At 37.8% G+C, this 23,606-nt stretch overlaps 1 protein-coding gene across 8 annotated transcripts in view; it reads right to left on the reverse strand.

Moving 5' to 3' along the window:
• Positions 1–23,606, reverse strand: part of CMKLR2 (chemerin chemokine-like receptor 2) — a 57,182-nt gene that overhangs the window by 20,765 nt on the left and 12,811 nt on the right. For 3 of the 8 annotated variants that reach the window (XM_049887959.1, XM_049887957.1, XM_049887953.1), the window contains exon 3: positions 19,193–19,247. The exons of 4 other annotated variants lie outside the window; for them this stretch is intronic. The gene's annotated coding sequence lies outside the window, so the exon portion shown is untranslated. Of the gene's footprint in view, positions 1–19,192; positions 19,248–19,745; positions 20,032–23,606 lie in introns of those variants that run through there. One more of the 8 variants, XM_049887960.1, reaches the window with a different exon arrangement.

Below are 23,606 nucleotides of genomic sequence, written 5' to 3' on the forward strand. Positions count from 1 at the left end.
ACCTCACGAGAACATTTTTAACTTTGAGCTCCTGTCATGAATACATATTCGTACTGGGGATTACTTTTATGCCATGGGCTCACATTTGCCCAGAATCTGTCCTATTCCTAGGGCTGTTTCTGACTCTGCTGTTAAAATCACTGCAAGATGTGGAAAAATGAAAAACCAAGTTGCCAGACCAGAAACCTAAACCAACTCCCATCCAGCCCATGGCAGCTGGTTTCTGAGAAATGAGTGATGAGAGGACACCCAGGCAAAGGCATATTCTTTACTGCTCCATAGCAGGTTAAATCTCTAATACCCTTTTGGTCTCTTTTGGTGAACTGTGCCACATGTGAGCCTCAAGGATTGGATTTACTCAAGAGCCTCTCCTTTCCCTGGCCCACAACATAATTTCCTCTTGGCCTTCTAAGGGCAAAGGTACTTTCAAAGGGTATATATCCAGGGCCAGGCTTAACACTTCATACGCAGGACATGGATGAAAAAGTACAAAATACAAAAGAGTAAGAAAACTTTTAACCCACTTTCTTGCTTTGATCAAAGCCCTCCAAAGAAATTCCACTGTGGGGACTCCATTTTGTCCTCTACCCTAGTGGATTCCTTGAAGGGAACTTGGTTCACCTAGCAGTGCCCCCTAGAGGGTGACATGATCCACTGCCACATCTCTAGTTTTTTCCCCTATGCTCTTCAGTCTCAGTTCCTTATTAAAATAACTGAGAGCTGTTTTATATCAACATACTACTGTGGATAACGTTATTTGGACCATTTTGGTTGGGTTCTGAGCTGGACATCTAGGCATCTCACTATATACATTCAGGAATTCCCTTAAAATTATCCCACCCAAGGGAGTATTTTCCATGTAGTGGTTCAGTGCTATGGCTGCTAACCAAGAGGTCATCAGTTCAAATCCGCCAGGCACTCCTTGGAAACTCTATGGGGCAGTTCTACTCTGTCCTATAGGGTCGCTATGAGTTGGAATCGACTCGACGGCAGTGGGTTTTTTTTTTTTTTTTTTTCTCCTTTAGTCCACCCAAAAGTTCAGGTTGCATGATGCAGGGCAGAGATTAGGGTGATGCAAATGGGGCAGGGGCATGCGAATGCAGAGTTGGGTCCTGTCTTCATTTAAAATTTTGATACTTGGTTTATCATTTTTTGCTTTATTAATTTTTATTGTAAATACATATGTCTCAAAATGTTTGCCATTCAACATTTTTTACATGTACAATTCAGTGACATAAATGTTCATCGTGTTGTTCAGCCATCACCGCTATCCATTACCAAGTTCATTCATGACCCTTTACAAAAATTCGGTGTCTTCTAAGTATTCAGTGCCCCTTTCCTCCTCATCTTTGCCCACCCCTGGTAACCACTAATAAACTTCGGTCTCCAAACACTTGCCTATTCTAGATATTTCATACAAGTGGGATTGTACAATATTTATCTTTTTGAAACTGACTTATTTCACTCAGCGCACTGTTTTCAAGGTTCATCCATGTTGTTGTATATATCAGGATTTCATTTCTCTTTAAGGTTGAGTAATATTCCATTGCATGTATGTACCACATTTTTTTTTATTCATTTATCTGTTGATGGACATTGATGATTTTTGGCTTTAACTTTGATTACTGAACTTTTAGGTGTCTCCTTAAATTTTGCCTCAATCACCTTGTCCTGGTCCCGGTCCTGCCATGACTCCATTTAAGTCTGTGGGTATTAGGTACTCTGGTGTGTTAAAAGAGCACTAGAAATCAGGAGAGGTGGTTCTAAGTCTTAGCTCTGAATGTCACTAGCTGCATGATTCCGGATAAGTCACCTCCCCACTCAGGACCTCAGGTGTCTCAACTAGAAAATGCAGATGATACCTAGTTCTAAACTCTTATGATTCTGCCCTTAGGCTTTTCTAACTAGATGAGAATCTCAAAGTTGGCAGGACGATGTATTCTAGTTGTTTTACTATCCTGTATGCCTCCAAGTAACTCCAAATCCAGTGCTTTGCACAGAGTGGGCATTTAAAAAACGTGCTCTAGTAAATGTTTTTTGCACGCTGGAATAAAAATGTGGACCAAGGCCCAAAACAAAAAGTACATAGAAATTAAAACATTCCGCAGATGAAAACAAAACCCCCCCAACGAGAATATTGTCCCTCCCTCATTCCTCCCAGAAAAAAGAATAAATTCGAAATCATGAATCTTTCTGATTCATTGAAGTGTGGCAAAATCTTATTGCCTATTTTTTCCAGGAAATATTCTATTCAAATATTTCAGGTTTTAAGTGAAACAGAATTGGGTAATTATCTAGCCCTCAGGGATTTCTTTCCATCTAAATATACTAGTACCACCCTAATGAGTCATATTTCATAAAATGTAACATCTGTGAAAAAAGAGTATAAACATGCAGCAGTGCCCCAAACAGTGGGAGAACTATAGAAGAAACAGAATTTCCACTTTCTACCTAGTTCTTCATATTTAAGTTTGCATAACTAGAAAGCAGAGAGAGAGAGAGAGAGAACATATGTGCATACTGCCCAAACCCCTTTTTCTTTTCTCCTCTTATTTCCTTGACCAAAAAAAAAGGAAAAGAGAAAAGGTCCTGGCTCAATGGTAAAATAAGAGCTCTTTTCTTTATGCGTAGCTCATTTTCCATTATCGCTTCTTTTCCATTTTCTTACTCTCTGACCAGTGGTAGAAATGCAATCTGAACTTTTGCATGGACTTAGGGGGAAAATAAACATGGAACCACTTCTGAGGCCCCCTGGCTATACTATTTTGCAAATTGTTTCTGGACACAAAGGATGTCTAGCAGTAACTGTGCAGTAAATAATTTTAATTTATTTAAAATATTTTTTTCATATTTGTTATTAATTCCTCTGTCCTAGAAACAAGGTCTGATGCTTGAGGGAAATGAAGATGATCTTCTAATGGTTATGAAGTATGGCAGTTCACGAGAAAGGATAGATGTAGGCACATATCTGCAATGTCCCTATGGTCTCAGTACTTTGAGTAACTCAAATGCCAGGTGCTTCTCCAGGTACTCAAGTTTAAGAAAGCAGTCAGAAAGTGTCTTTGCACCTATACAAGTAATAAAGTATACCTTCACTGAAACATAATGCAAGCAGTTTGTTTCCTGACAAGAAGCTTTGAAGGAACTCAACAAGAAACCACTTGATACAATAAAACTTCTTTTTCAAACTTCTGCTTTTAGAACAGCTTCCCGTATCTTTTCTGCTCACCACAGGTTTTCTCTAATAAGGCAAAGTCAGACAAACCATTTCAAGCCTAAAACCTGATTCCCTGAAACCATGTTTAATAATTTGTGTGACTACTTATAAAAAGCAAAAAACCTTGGCAATTCTAAGTTCATCTTTAAAAACACCTAATAATTAATAGTCATGTTAATAGTAACCATGGGTATTTTGAGTTGAAGCCACTTTGATTTTCCTCACATCCAGGATAGCAGTTTTGACAATTTTCAAAAGAGAAATTCACAGTGGCCATTCCATTTTTTTTTTATTCCATTATTTCTGAAAAAAAAAAAAAAAAAAAACTGATTCCACCATAAAAAAAAAAAAAAAAACCACCATACTAACCTGGAAAATGGGACTGAAAGGCAGGGTCCAGAAGGCTCTTTAATTTCACCTGTCTTCTCTCACATCAGAAATCACTTGTTAAGTAACATCTGCATGGAACTCTATGCCAGGCCTAGTACAAAGCCAATAATCTTCTCTGACAGGTTTGCAGCAATTACATGCCCTGAATTATTTCCTTAAGATGGGTACGGTAAGTGTACATTAAAGAGATATGTAATATTTACCAATTGCTTATTCAGTGCCTTTTTACCATGAGAAAGGAGTCGAGGTGGTGGGCCCCGCCTCTAACTTGCATTTACACCTGTATGTGCACCATTCTCTAAGATTAGTGCCCTGTTCTGTCATTTAAACACGCTAAATTTCTGCCCAAACAAGCTTTTTCCTTGACCATGAACTCAGCGTGAGTCAACAAAGGAATGTGACCTTCACAAAAAAAAAAAAAAAAAAAAATTCATCCATGGGCTGTATTAATAGAAGTGAGGAGTGTTTCTCCAACACTACTTGAGCTGGTCAGACTGCACCTGGGGGTATTGTGTTTCTTTCTGGGAATTATAATTTAAGAGGAATAATGGTAAACTGGAGTGTGTCCAGAGGAAATGGAACAGGATGGAGAGAAAGGCTAAAACTACATCCTGTGAGGAGCATTGAATAAATTGGTGGAAGCTATTTATCCTGAAAAAGAAAGAGCAAGGTAACATTTTTCAAATGCTTCAAGAGCTCGCATACAGCAGAGGGAATTGTTCTATCCAGAGAGTAAAACTAAGAATATGAAGGAAGCAGATTTTAGTTCACTGTAAAATAGAGCTCACTAAAGATTTTAGTCATTAAAAAATGGCATTTGTTCATTTAATAAATACTTACTGAGCACCTACAATGTGGTCTAGTTCCTAGAGAAACAGAGTAAACAGGACATAGCCCTTGTTCCCATGGAGCTTTCTTTCTAGTGCAAAGCTGTGTCAGAAGATGATATATTTCTTATACCTGGAGATACTGAATGAGACAACCTACAAAACCATAAAGTTTTGTAGCAGAAAATCAGGCATTAAATGTGACTGGACTTGAAGGCATCTAAAGCCTGCTAACCATGAAACTCTATGGTTTAGTTATTCTAATGCTTTACCTCATACAGTTTGATGGTTCTCCTGGCCATTGCTCTGGATGTGTAGCTCTGATTCTGCAGCTTAGCCTAAGTCTCCTTCCATCAGCAACACATATATACAGTGCTGCCTCTGCAAAAGTTTTTAGAGGGATGAAGTGACATGAAGGGTGAAGAGAGAAGACACTATAAAATTTCTTTTCCAGAAGTGCCTTAAAAAGTACATTTTAATCAGTCTGGAACAGTTTATATATGAGTTTTCTCAAGCATGAACATTTGGAAATGTGGCCATTAAACACGACAGTGTATGAAAGTGAAGTGCATGATAGCATATGCTAGTGTATGAGATGAATGGTAAAGGTAAACAATTTTCTTATGTCCAATATTCACCACCAAAGCTCTGTCATTTCTATTACTGTCCTCTTTTTAAATTGTCATTATCAGTTGGGGAATGGGAGTTCCACCTTTACAAAACAATTTCTCATTTTTTCATCTCTTTGAAAGGGGGTGAAGTTAGGTAGCTTGATCATAGAGACATAGTTTGTTAAAGTTGGATGGGATTCTTAGAGATTTTTAATCCATTCCCATCATTTCATAGATGACAAAACTGAAATTTCACAGAACAATCAAAAACACTTGATAGTAAAGACAGAAGCATGAATAACTACTAGAATTTGGGAGAAGAATCTATATTGGGCCAGGGAAGTTTTATAAAGAATCAACTAGAATTTCTAGAAATCACAAAGATAATATTGAAACTTAATTAATGGATATGTAAAATAGTAACTTAGGCCCAGCTGAAGGCAAAATGTAAACTAGAGGATATATCTGAAGACATTATCCAAAATGTAGCACAAAGAAATAAACAGATGGAAAATACAAAAGAAAAGCTAGGAAGTGAGGAATAGAAAGCAAGAAGGTCTAACATCTGTCGAATAAAAGCTTTACAAGGGGATAAATGAAGATTTAGTTGAGATTTGGATGTTTTAGTTACATAATAATAGAGGATTAGAAAATAACGCCCATAATGTTTCTGATCAGGTCAGAGGGTGATTGAATTTAGTTATCATTCAGTTGGGTGGTTCTCAGAGGTGCAAAATATCCTCTAGAGAGGAGAGGAACACCTATTGTTCTGCCTTGTTAGCATTCACAGGCTTGGTTGTATCCTTAGTCTGGGAAGAAGGATAATCTTTGAAAACAAAGTTCCCGTAGTCTTCATGTAAATATGGAGAAACTCCTTAATAGAATAAAACTGGAAGGCAAAAACTCATCTTAGGAGGAATCAGGATCATGACTGTGTGAGCCTTTGTAAAATTATGGAATCTTTTGTAGATTTCTCGTGTTGATCATGCTTCCGTTATCTTCTATGTCTTGTAGTAATTAATAGTAAAAGCCTTAAAATGAAATTAAAGCCTGTAGAGCAAAGAATATGAGAGTTAGAGAGACTTGTGACGAGGAAGACTGTAGAGCCAGTTATGAGGGAGAAGGAAGTGTCTGAGTTCCTGGGGCCCCTTAAGCAAGAAAAGAGAAAGTGGGAGCTAGATCAAGCCTAGCTCTGTGGCTGAATGGTAGGAAAAAACAAAAAAGGAGTAGGATTCCCCAAAAACACAATCGCTGTAGTCTATATAACCCTTTGCTCGTTAGTATGTTCAGATGCAAAATGATACTGTTGTATAGACCCTTTGTAAAGATGACAGTGGGAAAGTATGGCTCAAAGCTAGGGGAAATTCTGTCCTTGGCAATATAATATTCTGGATATTCTTTAAAAAACTTTTATTACAGAACTTCTAAAAACACAGGAATAAACATAAAAAGTCATCTTTTTAACTGTATGGCTGAACTGGCAAGAATGTAAGAAAAATCCGTAGTGACCTGAACTGAAATGGAAGTAGGAAGCCAGAGATACCAATGGTGTTGGCTGCCCTATGGCAACCAGCCAATCCCATGTGACCTTGTTCTTTGGTTCTTATCACCATACAAAAGTTAGGAAGTAAAATATAGGACCTGGGCTAGATAGGCTATACGACCAGGGACCCCTGAATAAAGCTGAAACCCTTGAGTTTTAGCAAAAAGTCAACTAATGAAGCAGTATGCCCTGCAAAGGGAAACAACAGGTAAATGTGCCAGTCTTAACCTTAGTGCTGGGTAACACCCCAGTGCCGTCGAGTTGATTCCAACTCATAGCGACCCTTTAGTGCTGGGTAGAGGTTAAAAAAAAATAAGTCTTCCTTGGAAATTTGTAACCATGAACCTGCTCTCATTCCAACTTATGGCTATAAAAACTAAGACTAGAACATAGTTTGAAGTGGTCCTGACTTGTTAGTGTCCCGGGCTCCTGCCAAAAAGCAAAAACAAACGCTCTCTGGAAGAACACATTTTCAACCCATGCCTCAAATCCTTGGATTAAGTTCAAATGAACATAAGCTCATGATTAAAAATAAATGCAAAATTACATAAGAAAACATGACATCATTAGTGAAAGTGAATGGAAATAATTAACAATGAATCAGACTCACAAAGTTTTCAGATATTGGAATTATCAAACATAAAATATTAAATAACATAGTTATTACACAGTTACAAAATATTAAATAACATACATAAATAAGAATTAAAACTGCTAGTAAATAATAAGAGACTGTCCGCAATGGCCAGCCAGGTTTTATAAAGAATAAGTTTACAAAGGAAATATTTGGAATTTAATTCAATAAGCAGGTAAAACAACACCTTAGATCTAGATGAAGGGAGGCTTGTAACCTAGAAGGTAAATCAGAAGAAATTGTCCAAACTGCCATGCAAAGAGACAAAGTGACAGAAAATACAAAAGAAAGTCAAGGAATGAGGAGGAGAGAGTGTGAAGCCTTAACATACATCAAATAAAATTTAAGAAAGAATTAATAGGCATGATGAAAAGAAGGCAATACTTAATTTTATAGTTTGAAAAATCATCAGATTTAATAAAATCTTAAAATTTTCAGCTTCAGGAAGCACAAGCAGAATAAATGCCCAGAAGAATAAACAAAAAGAAATCCTTAGCAAAGCATATGGTAAGAAAATGCAGATCATCAAAGAAAATGGGAGACTTTTAAAAGCAGACAGAGAAAAGAGACTAGCTACAAATGAGAGAATATTAAACTGACAGCTGACTTCTCCATAACAATAATGGAACCCAGAAGACAGTGGAGTGATTTCTTCAATGCACTGAAGAAAATAGTGGTCAGTTTAGAGTTGTATATATAGAAAATTACCTTTCAAGAATAAGGACAAAGCAGGGATTCTCAAACAAACAAAACTGAGACAGTTTACCCCTGACAAACCTGTAGTAAAGGGACTTCTAAAGGATGAACTTTAGGAAAATGAAAAATGAGCCCAGAAAAAAGATCTGAGATGTAAGAATGAATGATGAGAAAAAAGGTACACCCATAGGTAAGCCAGAACAGATATTGATTTTATAGAATAATAATGTAATTTATGAAGTTAAACTGTAAACAGAGAGAGGCAAAGGGAAAAGAGAAAGAGCTAAAACATAGGATAAAGAAAGCATGTAAATGAAAGGCAAGTGATCGGTATTAAAGTATTACAAAATCTTAATATTTCAGAAAGGAGTTAACGTGTTAATTAAGTTTAGATTTTTCTAAGTATGGATGTTATAATTTCTAGAATAATTATGAGTAATAAAAATAGAGTGTACAACTTCCAAACTGGTAGAGACCAAGAAAGAAGGACAGAAGACATGTACAAAAGGAAGATAATTAGAATAAACAAATTAACATTGTAAAAAAAATCCATATATATCTATAATCAAAAAATTGCAAATGGACAAAATACTTCAAGTAAAAGGCAGTATTGTAAGATTGTGTAATGAAAAAAAATCTAGCCGTAAGATGTGGCTTGCAAGAGAACACACAAAGACACAGATAAATTAAAAGTTAAAGGACAAAAAAGATACACCATGTAAAGTCCAACAAGAACAACAAAATTTCTGGTATAGCTATGTTAATTTCAGAGAAAATAGACGTCCTAGTAAAAAGCATTAATAGAGACAAAAGTGAGAGGAGAGAAATATTGCTAATGAAGTTCTTAGAAAAAAAGCCTCTGATTGGATTTGTGACTGGCAATGGGTGGTTATTAATAACCTTGAGTAATGCAAAGGCTAGTGGTATTCCTCCTGCATCTCTTTAGACCTCATCATTAAAAGAGTACCTGAACCTATAAAACAAACAATAACACACATGAGGAAAGTGCTTTTTAGTCCAATCAAGTATAAGATCAAATGAGCAACACCTGCCCAAGAGCAAAGACGAGAAGGCAGGAAGGGAGAGGAAAACCGGATGAATGAACACTGAGAGCTCAGGGTGGAAAAGGAAAGGGGGAGAGTGCTAACACATTTCGAGAATTGCAACTATTGTCACAAAAGAATTTGTGTTTAAATTTTTTGAATGAAAAACTAATTTATGCTGTAAACGTTCATCTAAAATACAATAAAATTTTTCAAAAAGTATTTGATCCTGGCGGTCATGGTCCCCAAACCTTCTGTTGGCCCAGGACAGGAACCATTTCCGAAGATAACTCATCAGAAATGGAAGGGACTGGACAATGGGTTGGAGAGAGATGCTGATGAAGAGTGAGCTACTTGTATCAGGTGGACACTTGAGACTGTGTTGGCATCTCTTGTCTGGAGGGGAGATAGGAGGGTAGAGAGGGTTAGAAACTGGCAAAATTGTCACGAAAGGAGAGACTGGAAGGGCTGACTCATTAGGGGGAGAGTAAGTGGGAGTATGGAGTAAGGTGTATGTAAGCTTATATGTGACAGACTGACTTGATCTGTAAACATTCACTTAAAGCTCAATAAAAATTATTAAAAATAAATAAATAAAACAGGAAAAAAAAGTATTCGAAGAATTGTTTCCTCAGTCACTACTGTTCACCTAACAAGTAGAATCAGAACCTGGTATCTGCGGGTGTCTAGGAAGACAGAATGAGGTTGGTAAACAGACTGTCAAAACAAGATCATCCAAACCCCAACCAAAAACTGGAAACAGGGGTCTCCTAATTGTTGGATGGACGAATGCCTGTTAGAACTGTGTCTATGTATAATATACTTCAGCCAACTCTATGGATTGGGTGGATAGGTGTGGAGCACAAAGCAAAACTGAACAATAAGCTCCCACATTAGATTTATCTGCTTTCAGTGATGGAATCCTGACTACCATATTTTTATGCAAATAACGTGTACCTTCTACGTTTGTTTACCAACCATGCCTCCCTCCCCATGAGGTATTTTTCTAAGCACTGCTATGCCCATTTCTTTACATGTTGTTGTAAAAAAATTAGCGTAGCACTGCTTACAAAAATACCTCATGGGAGGAGGGTGTGATTGGTAAACAAATGCAGAAGGCACATGTTATTTTTGTAAAAATATGGTACATTGGCTTATTTGCTCACTAGCGGGTTTCACGTGTCTGTCAGTTTATAGTACTGTGGTGGCTTTCATGTTGCTGTGACACTGGAAACTTTGTCACTGGTATTTCCAATACCAGCAGGGTCACCCTTGGTGGACATATTTCAGTGGAGCTTCCAGACTAAGACAGAGTAGGAAGAAGGACCTGGCAGTCTGCTTCTGAAAAAAATTGGCCAGTGAAAACCTTATGAATAGCAGCAGAACACTGTTTGATCTAGTGCCAGAAGATGAGCCCCTCAGGTTGGAAGGTGCTCAAAATACAACTGGAGAAGAGCTGCCTACTCAAAGTAGAGCTGACCTTAATGACATAGATGGAGTAAAGCTTTCAGGACCTTCCTTTGCTGATGTGGCACAAATAAAAATGAGAAGAAACAGCTACAAACATCCATTAATAATTAGAACGCAGAATGTATGAAGTATGAATCTAGGAAAAATGGAAGTCATCAAAAATGAAATGGAATGCATAGATTGATAGTGAGCTGAAATGGACTGTATTATCCTTTTTGAATTGGACAATCATATGGTCTACCATGCTGGGAATGACAGATTGAAGAGGAATGGCGTTGCATTCATCGTCAAAAACAACATTTCAGCATCTATCCCGAAGTACAATGCTGTCAGTGATAGGATACTATCTATATATCTACCAGAAAGACCAGTCAATACAACTACCGTTCAAATTTATGCACCAACCACTAAGGACAAAGATGAAACTGAAGATTTTTACCAACTTCTGCAGTCTAAAATCGATCAAACATGCAATAAAGATGCATTGATAACTACCGGCGATTGGAATGCAAAAGTTGGAAACAAAGAAGAAGGATTTTTAGTTTGAAAATATGGCTGTTATGGATTGAATTGTGTTCCCCCCAAAATATCTGTCAACTTGGCTAGGCCATAAATACCAGTATTGTGTTGTCCACCATTTTGTCATTTGATATGATTTCTCTAAGTGTTGTAAATCCCATCTCTATGATGTTGATGAGATGAAATTAGAAGCAGTTATGTTAATGAGGCTTGACTCAATCTACAATATTGGATTGTGTCTTGAGCCAATCTCTTCTGAGATATAGGAGAGAGAGGCAAGTGGAGAGACATGGGAACCTCATACCACGAAGAAACAAGAGACTGGAAGACAGCGTGTCCTTTGGACCCAGGGTCCTTGCTCACAGAAGCTCCTCAACAGGGGAAGGCTGATGACACAGACCTTCCCCCAGAGCCAACAGAGAGAGAAAGCCTTCCCCTGGAGCTGGCACCCTGAATTCAGACTTCTAGTCTCCTAGAATGTGAGAGAATAAATTTCTCTTTGTTAGAGCCATCTGCTTGTGGTATTTCTGTTACAGCTGTACTAGATAACTAAAACAATGGCTTTGGTGATAGAAACAATGCCAGACACAGCATGATAGAATTTTGGAAGACCAACGACCTCTTCATTGCAAATACCTTTTTTTCACCAAAATAAACAACAACTATACACGTGGACCTCGCCAGATGGAATACACGGGAATCAAATTGACTACATCTGTGGAAAGAGATGATGGAAAATATTGTCAATCAGAACAAGGTCAGAGGCTGATTGTGGAACAGACCATCAATTTCTCATATGCAAGTTCAAGCTGAAGTTGAAGAAAATTAGAACAAGTCCATGAGAGTCAAAGCACGACCTTGAGTATATCCCACCTGAATTTAGAAACCACCTCAAGAATAGATTTGACTCATTGAACACTGAAAACCTGGTGGGCTGTGGAATGACATCAAGGACATCATTCATGAAGAAAGCAAGGGGTCATTAAAAAGACAGGAAAGAAAGAAAACACCAAAATGGATGTCAGAAGAGACTCTGAATGTTGCTCTTGAATGCACGATAGCTAAAGTGAAAGGAAGAAATGATGAAGTAAAAGCTCAAAAGAAGATTTCAAAAGGCGACTTAAGAAGACAAAGTAAAGTATTATAATGACTTAAAACCAAAAGGCAAGAACACACTTGCGATTTCTCAAGCTGAAAGAACTGAAGAACAAATTCAAGCTTCAAGCTGCAATACTGAAAGATTCTATGGGGAAAATATTAAACAACACAGAAAGCATCAAAAGAAGATGGAAGGAATACACAGAGTCACTCTACCAAAAAGAATTTGTCAACATTCAACCATTATAGGAGGTAGCACGTGATCAAGAATTGATGGCACTGAAGGAAGAAGTCCAAGCTGCACTGAAGGCACTGTCGAAAAATAAAGCTCCAAGAACTGAAGGATCACCAATTGAGATGATTCAACAAAAGGATGCAGTGCTGGAAGCGCTAACTAGTTTATGTCAAGAAATTTGGAAGACAGCTACCTGGCCAACCGACTGGCAGAGATTCATATTTGTGTCCATTCCAAAGAAAGGTGATTCAATAAAAAAAAAATGCAGAAATTCTTAAACAATATCATTTAATATCACATACAAGTAAAATTTTGCTGAAGATTTTCCAAAAGTGGTTGCAACAGTACATCAACATGGAACTGCCAGAAATTCAAGCTGGATTCAGAAGAGGACATGGAACAAGGGATATCATTGCTGATGTCAGATGAATCATGGTTGAAAGAAGAGTGTCATGGATTGAATTGTGTCCCCCGAAAATATCCGTGAACTTGGCTAGGTCACGATTCCCAGTATTGTATGATTGTCTCCATTTTGTAATCTGATGTGATTTTCCTATGTGTTGTAAATCCTATCACTAAAATGTAATGAGATGGATTAGTGGCAGTTATATTGATGAGATCTACAAGACTAGATAGCGTCTTAAGCCAATCCCTTTTGATATATAAAAGAGAGAAGCGAGCAGAGAGACATGGGGACCTCATATCACCAAGAGAGCAGTGCCAGGAGCAGAGCATATCATTTGGACCTGAGGTTCCTGGGCTGAGATGCTACCAGACCAAGGGTAGGCTGATGAAAAGGACCTTCCTCCAGAGCCAACAGAAAGAAAAGCTTTTCCCTAGAGCCAATGTCCTGAATTTGGACTTCTAGACTAGACTGTGAGAGAATAAACTTCTCTTTGTTAAAGCCATCCACTTGTGGTATTTCTGCTATAGCAGGACTAGATAACCAAGACACAAAGAATATCAGAAAGATATTTACCTGTGTTTTATTCACTATGGAAAAGGATAGGACTGTGTGGATCATAACAAATTATGGATACTATTGTGAAGAATAGGAATTCCAGAATGTAGTGCTCATGAGGAACCTGTACTTAGACCAAGAGATTTGAACAGAACAAGGTGAAACTGAGTGGCTTAAAGTCAAGAAAGGTGTGTGTCAGGGTTGTATCCTTTCAACATACTTATTCAATTTGTATGCTGAGCAAATAATCTGAGAACCTGGTCTATATGAAGAAGAACATGGCATCAAGATTGGAGGAAGACTCACAAACAACCTACGATATGCAGATGACACAACCTTGCTTGCTGAAAGTGAAAAGGACTTGAAGCACTTACCAATGAAGATCAAAGACCATAGCCTTCAGTATGGATTACACCTCAACATAAAGAAAACAAAAATCCTGACAACTAGACCAATAAGCAACATCGTGATAAACAGAGAAGAGATGGAAGTTGCGAAGGATTTAATTTTACTTGGATCCACAATCAACAGCCATGGAAGCAACAGTCAAGAAATCAAAAGATGCATTGCATTGGGCAAATCTGCTGCAAAAGACCCCTTTAAAATGTTAAAAAGTAAAGATGTCTTCTTGAAGACTAAGGGGCTCCTGACCCAAGTCATGGTGTTTTCAATCACCTCATATGCATGTGAAAGCTGGACAATAAATAAGGAAGAGCTGTTACTCTATTACATCTTATCCCAGCCATAAAATTGAGTCTTTAATTTTATATTTATGACATATAAAATTATACAATCATTTATATTGAGGATTTCCCACTTCCTTTAATTTTTATGAGATATAGCTTGAGTTGGGGGAAAATGAGTCCTATAATGTAGTTTTAACAGTAGATGCTTTTCGTAATAGAAAGGAAGAAAGGAGAAAGGGGTGGAAGAAAGGAGGAAAGAAGAAGATACTCTTGTTGAGGTGGTGGCCGTTGACAAATTTTGAAACTTATTTTGACTAATAGCTAACAGGGATATAGTTATTTTCCATCAGACAACTCATAACTAGTTGAATTAAAGGACATTAGTTAAAGAAGCCACTTAGAAAGTAATTGGAAAAGATTCTTGGGTCTCTCCTAAATTATAGTAATGAATGAGGTATACTATATTGAGAGAACTGGAGCTTTAGTAACAATATATTAAGAGAACTGGAGCTTTAGTAACAATATAAAAAAAAACATAAGAGTGCTTTAATAACAATATAAGAAAAAAAATTTTTTTTTCTTTTAGTAACAATATAACATGATTATAATATAATATGATAATATTGGAGCCCTGGTGGCACCACGGTTAAGAGCTCAGAAGCTAACGAAAAGGCAGGCAGTTTGAATCCACCAGCTGCTCCTTGGAAATCCTAGGGGGCAGTTGGCAGTTCTACTCTGTCCTATAGGGTTGCTATGAGTTGGAATAGATTTGATGGCAAAGCCTCAATGGGTTATGATAACATAACACAATTCTTTCAGTTCCTATTCTCAGTAGCAGATTACAAAAGGCTAAGTAACTTTTTATTTTGTTTCATCCTTTGTCAGAGAAGATGTGAGGGTTAAGCACACACACACATACATACACACAAATACTGTTAACTCAATCATAAATGTGTAATAAAATTGGTTAAATAAATTATCTCTTCTCTACAACTCTCTTTGATTAATAATGACTATAAAACCAGGCCTTCAATTACTATTCTAGCAAAGATAGTCCATATCTTTCAAAAATTTTTTTTTCTGTATTAAATACATAAGATTGTCTATGAAACAGCAAATGGTATTTTCTTCAGTTCTTGCGACATTAAGGCTTGTGACTTTCAAATTTGAAAAACAGAGACATTCTTTAAGACATCAGGCCTGGTCTCTTTAGAAAGTCTTTGTCATGGAAAAATAAAGTGGAAGATATTGTTTTAGACTAAAAGAGAAAAGATGCGAAAACCAAATACAATATGCAAAACTTGATAGATACTGATTTAAAAGAAAAAGCTATCAGAGATATTTTGAGGGGAATTTAAATACTGATTGGATATTAGATATCATTAAGAAATTGTTTTTCATTTTCTTAGGTATGCTAGTAGTATGGTTTTGTAGGAGAATATCCTTTTTAGGGGAAACCCTAGTGGTGTACTGGTTAAGTGCTATGGCTGCTAACCAAAGGATCGGCAGTTGGAATTCGCCAGGCGCTCCTTGGAAACTCTGTGGGGCAGTTCTACTCTGTCCTATAGGGTCCGTATGAGTCGGAATCGACTGATGGCACTGGGTTTGGGGTTTTTTTGTGTATCCTTTTTAGGAGATGTATACTAAAATTTTGAGGGTTGACAACACAGTAGTTGTCCACTGAGGATGTATAACTTGACTGTAATTATGAAATGTGATGAATGGAAGCACATTGCTCAGATCCCCCTTCTTGGAAGAACTTGTTGCCCCAACTGCTGTCAGAGTTGTCAGAAGACAGCCTCCAGCCAGTAGCCCTTCAGGGATTGCTGCAACTACAGAAAGTCCCTCTACCCAAAGCCATGCCCTTCTTGGGATGGCTCTCCTCCAATGACTGATCAGGTGGGGATATAAAAGCCAGGCTGTTTTGGCTCAATGGGGGATAATTATCTTCCAGCCATTCTAGCTTCAGAGATCCCCTTACAGCTGGCTGAGGCTGTCCTTTTTGTATCACAGCTCTTCTTCCCTGCCCAAGCAGCCCTTCACCCTTCCACAGGCATTGATTCAGAGCATTTGTAATAAACATATAAATATTAAACTCTGTCTCAGAGTTTTCTTCCAGGAGAGCTCAACTTGCGACATGAGATGGACATTAACAACCCCCAAATGAGGAATATTCTTTTTTTTTTTTTTCATCAAACATTCTGTGTTTTCAAAAATGTCAGTGTCATCAAGGGCAAGGAAAAGCTGTGGAAAGGTTCCAGATTAAAGGGGACTAACGTGACATGACAACTGAGTGTAATATGTGATGTTTCATGGCATCCGGTACTAGAGAAAAATAAAATGCTCTCAAAGACATTATTAGATCAATTAACAAAATAAGAATATGGATGATACATTAAATAAGGGTATTTCATCAATTTTAATTTCCTGAAGTTGACAACTACACAACGATTGTGTAAGAGAATGTCCTTGTTCTTAGAAAACAGACACTGAAATACATGGGGGAACAGGGCCATGATGTTAGCTACTTATCTTCAAATGTTTCTGAAAAAAACTACATACACGCATATACGGAGAGAACAAAAACCAAATGGGACAAATTTTAACAACTGGTAAAGCTGGGTAAAGGGTATGGGAGAGGATTTAAAAAAATTTTTTTGCAACTTTTCTGTGACCTTGAAATTATTTTCCAATAAGAAACTTACAAATACATATATAATTACAGATCAATCAGAAGAGCAAAAGTGTAAAACATTGATCTAGATTATAGGTATTTAGTCACTCTCTGTACTATTCTTTCAACTTCTCTGAATAATAAAAAATTTGAGGAAAAAATGGGCCAGGATGTTTGCCATAACTTAGCTCTTTAAGGTTTGTAAGACTATCTTTTGCGGCACTATGCCTGTATTTTAGGTTGCTGCCACAAGTTTAATGGTTGCTTGACCCATAGGGTTTCCAAGGAGTGCCTGGTGGATTTGAACTGCTGACCATTTGGTTAGCAGCCATAGCTCTTAACCATTGTGCCACCAGGGTTACCTTGATCTTAGGTTAATAATTTTTACCTATCAAACACCAATTGCTATTATTATGGCCAAAATTAAATTTGGTTTTACTTTTATGCTTACTTTTCTCTCTTTCTTATTGCAAGTTGGGAGACGTCCCACCTCAGAATTCTGAATAATTTCTGCAACCAAAGAGCTAATCTAGAAGAACTAGAACCAGGAAGCAGTTTGAGGTAGTGCTCCTGGGTTCCTGAAGGGGGAAGCAGAGAGCCTTTTGAATGCAAGCCCATCAGGGCGCTTGGAGAAAAGAGGTGCAGCCCTGAGGACCTAAGAGGGGAGAACTCACCACACTGGATCAAGCTAACTTGAAACCAGGAGAAATGATGCTCAGACACAGTTTCTACCACACATGGAAGAATGAAGTCAGGAACTATTTGAAGCTATGGGTTAGAGAATATAGCTTCTTTATTAACTAAGTATCAGTTCTCACTAAATGAAGGCTGAATAAAGCTGCTAGAATCAGAATGAAAAAATCCGGGTTGCCCCGAGAACCATGTGGCAATAGGGTATGTCAGTCTGGGACACCAGTTTTGTCTCGTTTCGGTGTTTGCCCACATTTGGCTAGTAGGAATTGTTAAACACAAAACACCAGCCTTCCTGTATTTATGGTCTCCCTTTTTTTTTTTTTTAGGAGTCCTGGTTTCAGCTACTAACCAGAAGGTTGGTCGTTTGAATCCGCTAGCCATTCCTTGGAAGCCCTATGGAGCTGTTCTACTCTGTCCTATAGGGTCGCTACTGACTCCAGGGCAATGAGTTTTTTTTTTTGTTGTTTTGGAGAACCACGGGGAGCTTGCTAATGGTGCTGGTGGGAAATCAGGGTTTAGCCCTTTTTCACTGGCAAATATCACCCTGCCCAACCCTGCTGTTGTTTTAGGGCATCCGTTATGCCATGCTTCTCTGTATTCACTATTTCCACTTCCAGTTCAGAATCAGAGAAAGCTGAGGAAAAAAAGTATAAACAAGAGTCTTCAATGTTCCATCTTTAGCCTCCTGTCCAGGATCTACCTTCTCTTGTTGAAATCTACAGAGTTCGTTCTTTAGGCAACTTTTTAAATTAAAAAAAAAAAAAACTGTTTAAATTTTTAATAAAAGTATTTTCATTGAATAAAAAAAAAAATTATCCTTTTAACTAGCAGCCCAGCAAATATTTAACATGTTTTCAAGGCTTAGAAAGGACCACCCGCCTTGGCCTCTTGACACATTTGAAGGAGAACGTTAGAAGGAAGATCAATACAGTGGTTTTAAACACAAAGGTGCCCTATAAGACATGACCTATGATATGCAGAAACCCTGAAAAATATGATTTATGGTTAGTTTTTATTTTAGATATTTTACTCATTTACGTTGACAATATTACATAATTTTTCGTCCATTTTCTTCTTAGAGTTATTTCATTAGGAAATAGCAGTTGGTCTATACTAAGTAAGGCTTGACCTATCAGCCTTATCGGTGGGCTTTCCTAAAGATGTCACCAGTGTGGACAAGGACTAAGTTCTCTTTCAGGCACTTGTGTTAGAAACCAGGTCCTTAATATGACTAGAAATAAGAGAAGCCAATAAGCAAGATTAATATAATTATTCTACCCAGCCAGAGCATTAACACAGTATTAAAACATGTGCAGCTTTCCTTTTATCTCCTTTTTTTTCTAATTAGACTGAGGCCACTTTAATCTCTGCTGCAGCTACTCAGAAAGAGGAAGGGAGCCAAGCCAAAATTCTAGCCATCTTTAAACTTCAAAATAATTGGTGTGATGTGGGGCTTTGCCTGATCAACACTGCAGTTTGAGAACACAGTATGCCTTCCTAAAAAAAAATGCCTTCCTAGGCCTAGGGAAATACTATCTGCCTCACCAAATCAAGATAAAGACAAGTCACCAGACCCCAAAGAAGTTCCAGTTTTGTCCAATCTGCAACAGCATTTGCCTCAACTCTCCCCTGGGATATTTAAAAATATCTGGAGTTTTTTTTTTTTTTTTGGTAGAGCTTAGTTTTTTCCTACATTCCTTTCTCCAGTTTTCTGTTTTTCTTCCTTATCTTTTTGTCATCCTGGTCTTTGCATTTCTTAAACTTCCCTCATTCCTACCATTCTACCCTCCCCCAAAGTGCTTCAATGTAATCCTTAAAAAATTACAAGCATTTCTGGACAGGACTTTATGGTGGTTAACAGATAGGGCCCTGGAGCTAGTCAGATCATTTATTACCTATCTTTGCGGTCTTGGGAAGTTAATCAAAAGCTCTGTGCCTCATCTTCTTTATCTGTAAAATAGGAATAATAAAAATATCTACTTTATTAGGGAGCTGGGAGAATGAAATGAGGCAATTAACTTTGCAGCACGGTGTCTGACACATAGCAATCCATAACTACAATAATTTTCTTCTCGTTCTAATCTCTGCCTCCTCCTATTTCCTATTTTCCTTCTTCTATTTGTAGTCCCTGGGTGGCACAAATGGTTAAGCACTTGACACTAAAGCCAAGGTTGGGGGTTCAAACCCAGCCAGAGTCACTTCAGAAGAAAGGCCTGGCAATCTGCTTCTCAAAGTTCACAGCCTTGAAAATTCTGTGGAGTGCAGTTCTGTTCTGCAACACATGGCGTTGCCATGAGTCGATGGCAACTGTTTTGGTTTCTATTTCCTATTTCCTTACTTGTAGGTACTAAACTACCTCACATTTTTTTCTTAACCCAGCATAGATACCAAACCCCAAAACAGGGGTCACATGTATTTGTGTATATGAAAATATAAGAGAAGATATACCTTATTATTTCTAAGTGTGTTGTTGTTATTAGTTGCTGTTGAGTTAATTCTGACTCATGGCGACCCCACGTGTGCAGAGTAGAACTGTGCTCCACAGGATTTTTAAAGCTGTGACCTTTCAGAAGATCGTCAGGCCTGTCTTCCAAGGTGCCCTTGGGTGGGTTCGAACTGCCAAACTTTTTGGTTAGTAGTCCAGTCCTAACCATTTGTGCCATCCAGGACTCCTGTATCATAAATTTTTTTATTACAATTGATTCCTGTTTCTTCATGTGCAATCTAGAGAATATGCATCTGTAAACCATTTTACTGATAATATATGTAAGCGCCTTTTTTTTTTACCCCAAAAGTAAGAGCTCAATAAATGTGAGCTATTGTTGTTATCTTACTTTCTAATCCTTTTTAGGGTATATTTTGAAATGATTCATACCATTAACACATGACTGTGTTGTAAGGTAGCAAATTCTTAGACTTTCAGGTAATTTAATGATCAATGGCTCTAATCAGAAAGCTCACTTAATGAGACATTATTTGTGGTTGGTCTAGCTAACATTAGGAGGCCTGGTGACTCAGTGGTTAAAGAGCTCGGCTGCTAACCCAAAGGTCAGTGGTTCAAACCCACCAGCCACTCCTCGGGAAAAAGATGTGACAGTTGGCTTCCAGAAAAATTTACAGCCTTGGAAACCTTATGGGGCAATTCTACTGTGTCCTACAGGGTCTGTATGAGTCGAATCAACTTGACAGTGGTGAGTTTTGCTTTGGTTTTATATAACATTTGGATCCATGTTTAATCCTGAAAGAAAACATCAGCTGAAAGATACCACTGTGAGCAACAAAATAATGGTTTCCTGATGTTATAGTAAAGCTAGATTGTGCTCATTTCTTTCTTTCCAAAGTAGGACATTCTGATCCTGTGATAATGTTCTACTAAAGGAGTTTGTTTATCTTGCACCAAATGATTCGTCTAGATGAGTTCATTTCTTGTGATGAATGTTGGTGCAGCATAGCTGGGCTTCTTGCTATAATCTCACCGACCTGCTTGCATTCCAACCAGCTAGAGGACAGATCCATTGTTGGCCTCAGTAACGGGGGAAAAAGCAGCTTTTCCAAAGACATTCTAAATAAGTTATTTCCTGACAGCTTGAGAAAAAAGATAAAAAGGAAGAAATGGTTGTTCTTTAGGAAATTATTGAAGACGACCCACTGAATTTGCATCATTCCAATAGTCATAGCAAGAAAATCAGTCTATTAAAAAAAAAAATCAGGTTTCTGGTTTGTTTAAGGCTGAAATAAATGAGTCAATATTTTTGTAAATATTCTAATAAAAAGTTAAAAGGGCGAATCATAATCTATTATTATTATTCTTGTAGCTAGAGATGATCCTAGGTATTGTTTGGCCAAAGTAGAGTCGTGTATTACAGAGGTTAGACAGATATTCAAGCAAAGGAGAGAGCCCTGGAGACCCTCCCTCCCTCCCTCCTTTTTTTTTTTTTTTTTTTAATTTTTTCTTACTTGTGTTTTGAAAGATCTGAAAATACTCCTTTTATATATTGTTTGGTGTATTATAATTCCACCCGTGAGACAAGCAGCTTTGACAGTATGCTGAAATTTCCCTTCCCCATTCAACGTCTGAAAAGAGCAAGGGCAAACCATGGAGAAACTCCATGTTCATACAGGAAATGTCTTTCCAGAGCCAGGTGTCTCTCATAGACAAGGTACAAAGAACTTCTCTAGGGCGGTTTTCTATCATTTAAACTTTCCTCAACATCTTGGCTAGTGCATGAAAAGAATTGTAATTAAGGCACTTCACTGAAGAAGACATTCAGGCAGCTAACAGATACATGAGGAAATGCTCGTAATCGTTAGCCATTAGAGAAATGCAAATCAAAGCTACAATGAGATTCCATCTCACTTCAACAAGGCTGGCATCAATCCAAAAAACACAAAATAATAAATGTTGGAGAGGTTGTGGAAAGACCGGAACACTTATACACTGCTGGTGGGAATGTAAAATGGTACAACCACTTTGGAAATCAACTTGGCATTTCCTTAAAAAGCTAGAAATAGAACTACCATACGATCCAGCAATCCCACTGCTTGGAATATACCCTAGAGAAATAAGAGCCTTTACACAAACAGATATATATACACCTATGTTCATTAAAAAAAATTGCAGCACTGTTTACAACAGCAAAAAGATGGAAGGAACCATGGTGCCCACCAATGGATGAATGGATAAATTATGGTATATTCACACAATGGAATTACTATGCATTGGTAAAGAACAATGATGAATCCATGAAACATTTCATAACATGGAGGAATCTGGAAGGCATTATGCTGAGTGAAATTAGTCAGCTGCAAAAGGACAAATATTCTATGAGACCACTATTATAAGAACTCGAGAAAAAGTTTAAACACAGAAGAAAATATTCTTTGATGGTTATGAGAGTGGGGAGGGAGGGACAGGGGTATCCACTAACTAGATAGTAGACAAGAACTGTTTTAGGTGAAGGGAAAGACAACACACAATACAGGAGAGGTCAGCACAACTGGACTAAACCAAAAGCAAAGCAGTTTCCTGAATAAACCGAATGCTTCAAAGGCCAGTGTAGCAGGGGCAGGGGTTTGGGGACCATGGTTTCAGGGGACGTCTAAGTCAATTGGCATAATAAAATCTATTGAGAAAACATTCTGCATCCCACTTTGGAGAGTGGTGTCTGGGGTCTTAAATGCTAGCAAGTGGCCATCTAAGATGCATCAATTTGTCTCAACCCAACTAGAGCAAAAGAGAATGAAGAACACCAAAGACGCAAGGTAATTTTGAGCCCAAGAGACAGAAAGGGGCACAAAAATCAGAGACTACATCAGCCTGAGACCAGAAGAACTAGATGGTGCCTGGCTACAACCAGTGACTGCCCTGACATGGAACACAACAGAGAATCCCTGGTGGAGCAGGAAATCAGTGGGACACAGACCTCAAATTCTTGTAAAAAGACCAGACTTAATGGTCTGACTGAGACTAGAAGGACCCCAGAGGTCATGGTCCCCAGACCTTCTGTTAGCCCAAGACTGGAACCATTCCCAAAGCCAACTCGTCAGACAGGGATCAGACTATAAGATAGAAAATGATACTGGTGAGGAGTAAGATTCTTGGCTCAAGTAGACACATGAGACTATGGGCAGCTCCTGTCTGGAGGGGAGATGAGAAAGCAGGGGCGGCCAGAAGCTGGCTGAATGGACATGGGAATACAGGGTGGAGAGAAGGAGTGTGCTGTCTGATTACGGGGAGAGCAACTAGGAGTACATGGCAAGGTGTATACAAATTTTTGTATGAGAGACTGACTTGATTTGTAAACTTTCACTTAAAGCACAATTAAAAAAAAAAGAATTGTAATTAAGTAGACATTTTTATGTGAGTGTATTTATGTGCTAATAATGATAAAATCCCTCCAGAGGTGAATGTTTTGACTTTGAATACAGTTAAAGAAATAAAAGTCCTGTGGCGCATAATGACAATAAAACAGAAAGTTCATGTTTGATATTATGAATACAATTGTGTAATAGACTAAGTCACTTGTATCAGGTTAGCACTTTCTATAAGGTAGCTGCACAGTTGATTTGACTAAAGTTTCAAAGTTGATTGTGGATCCAAGTAAAATGAAATCCTTGACAACTTCTATCTTTTCTCTGTTTATCATGATGTTACTTATTGGACCAGTTGTGAGGATTTTTGTTTTCTTTATGTTGAAGTGTAATCCACACTGAAGCCCATAATCTTTGATCTTCATCAGTAAGTGCTTCAAGTCCTCTTCACTTTCAGCAAGGAAGGTTGTGTCATCTGCATATCACAGGTTATTATTG

The sequence above is a fragment of the Elephas maximus genome, chromosome 6 (assembly GCF_024166365.1).
Source record: "Elephas maximus indicus isolate mEleMax1 chromosome 6, mEleMax1 primary haplotype, whole genome shotgun sequence".
NCBI classification, from domain to species: Eukaryota; Metazoa; Chordata; class Mammalia; order Proboscidea; family Elephantidae; genus Elephas; species Elephas maximus.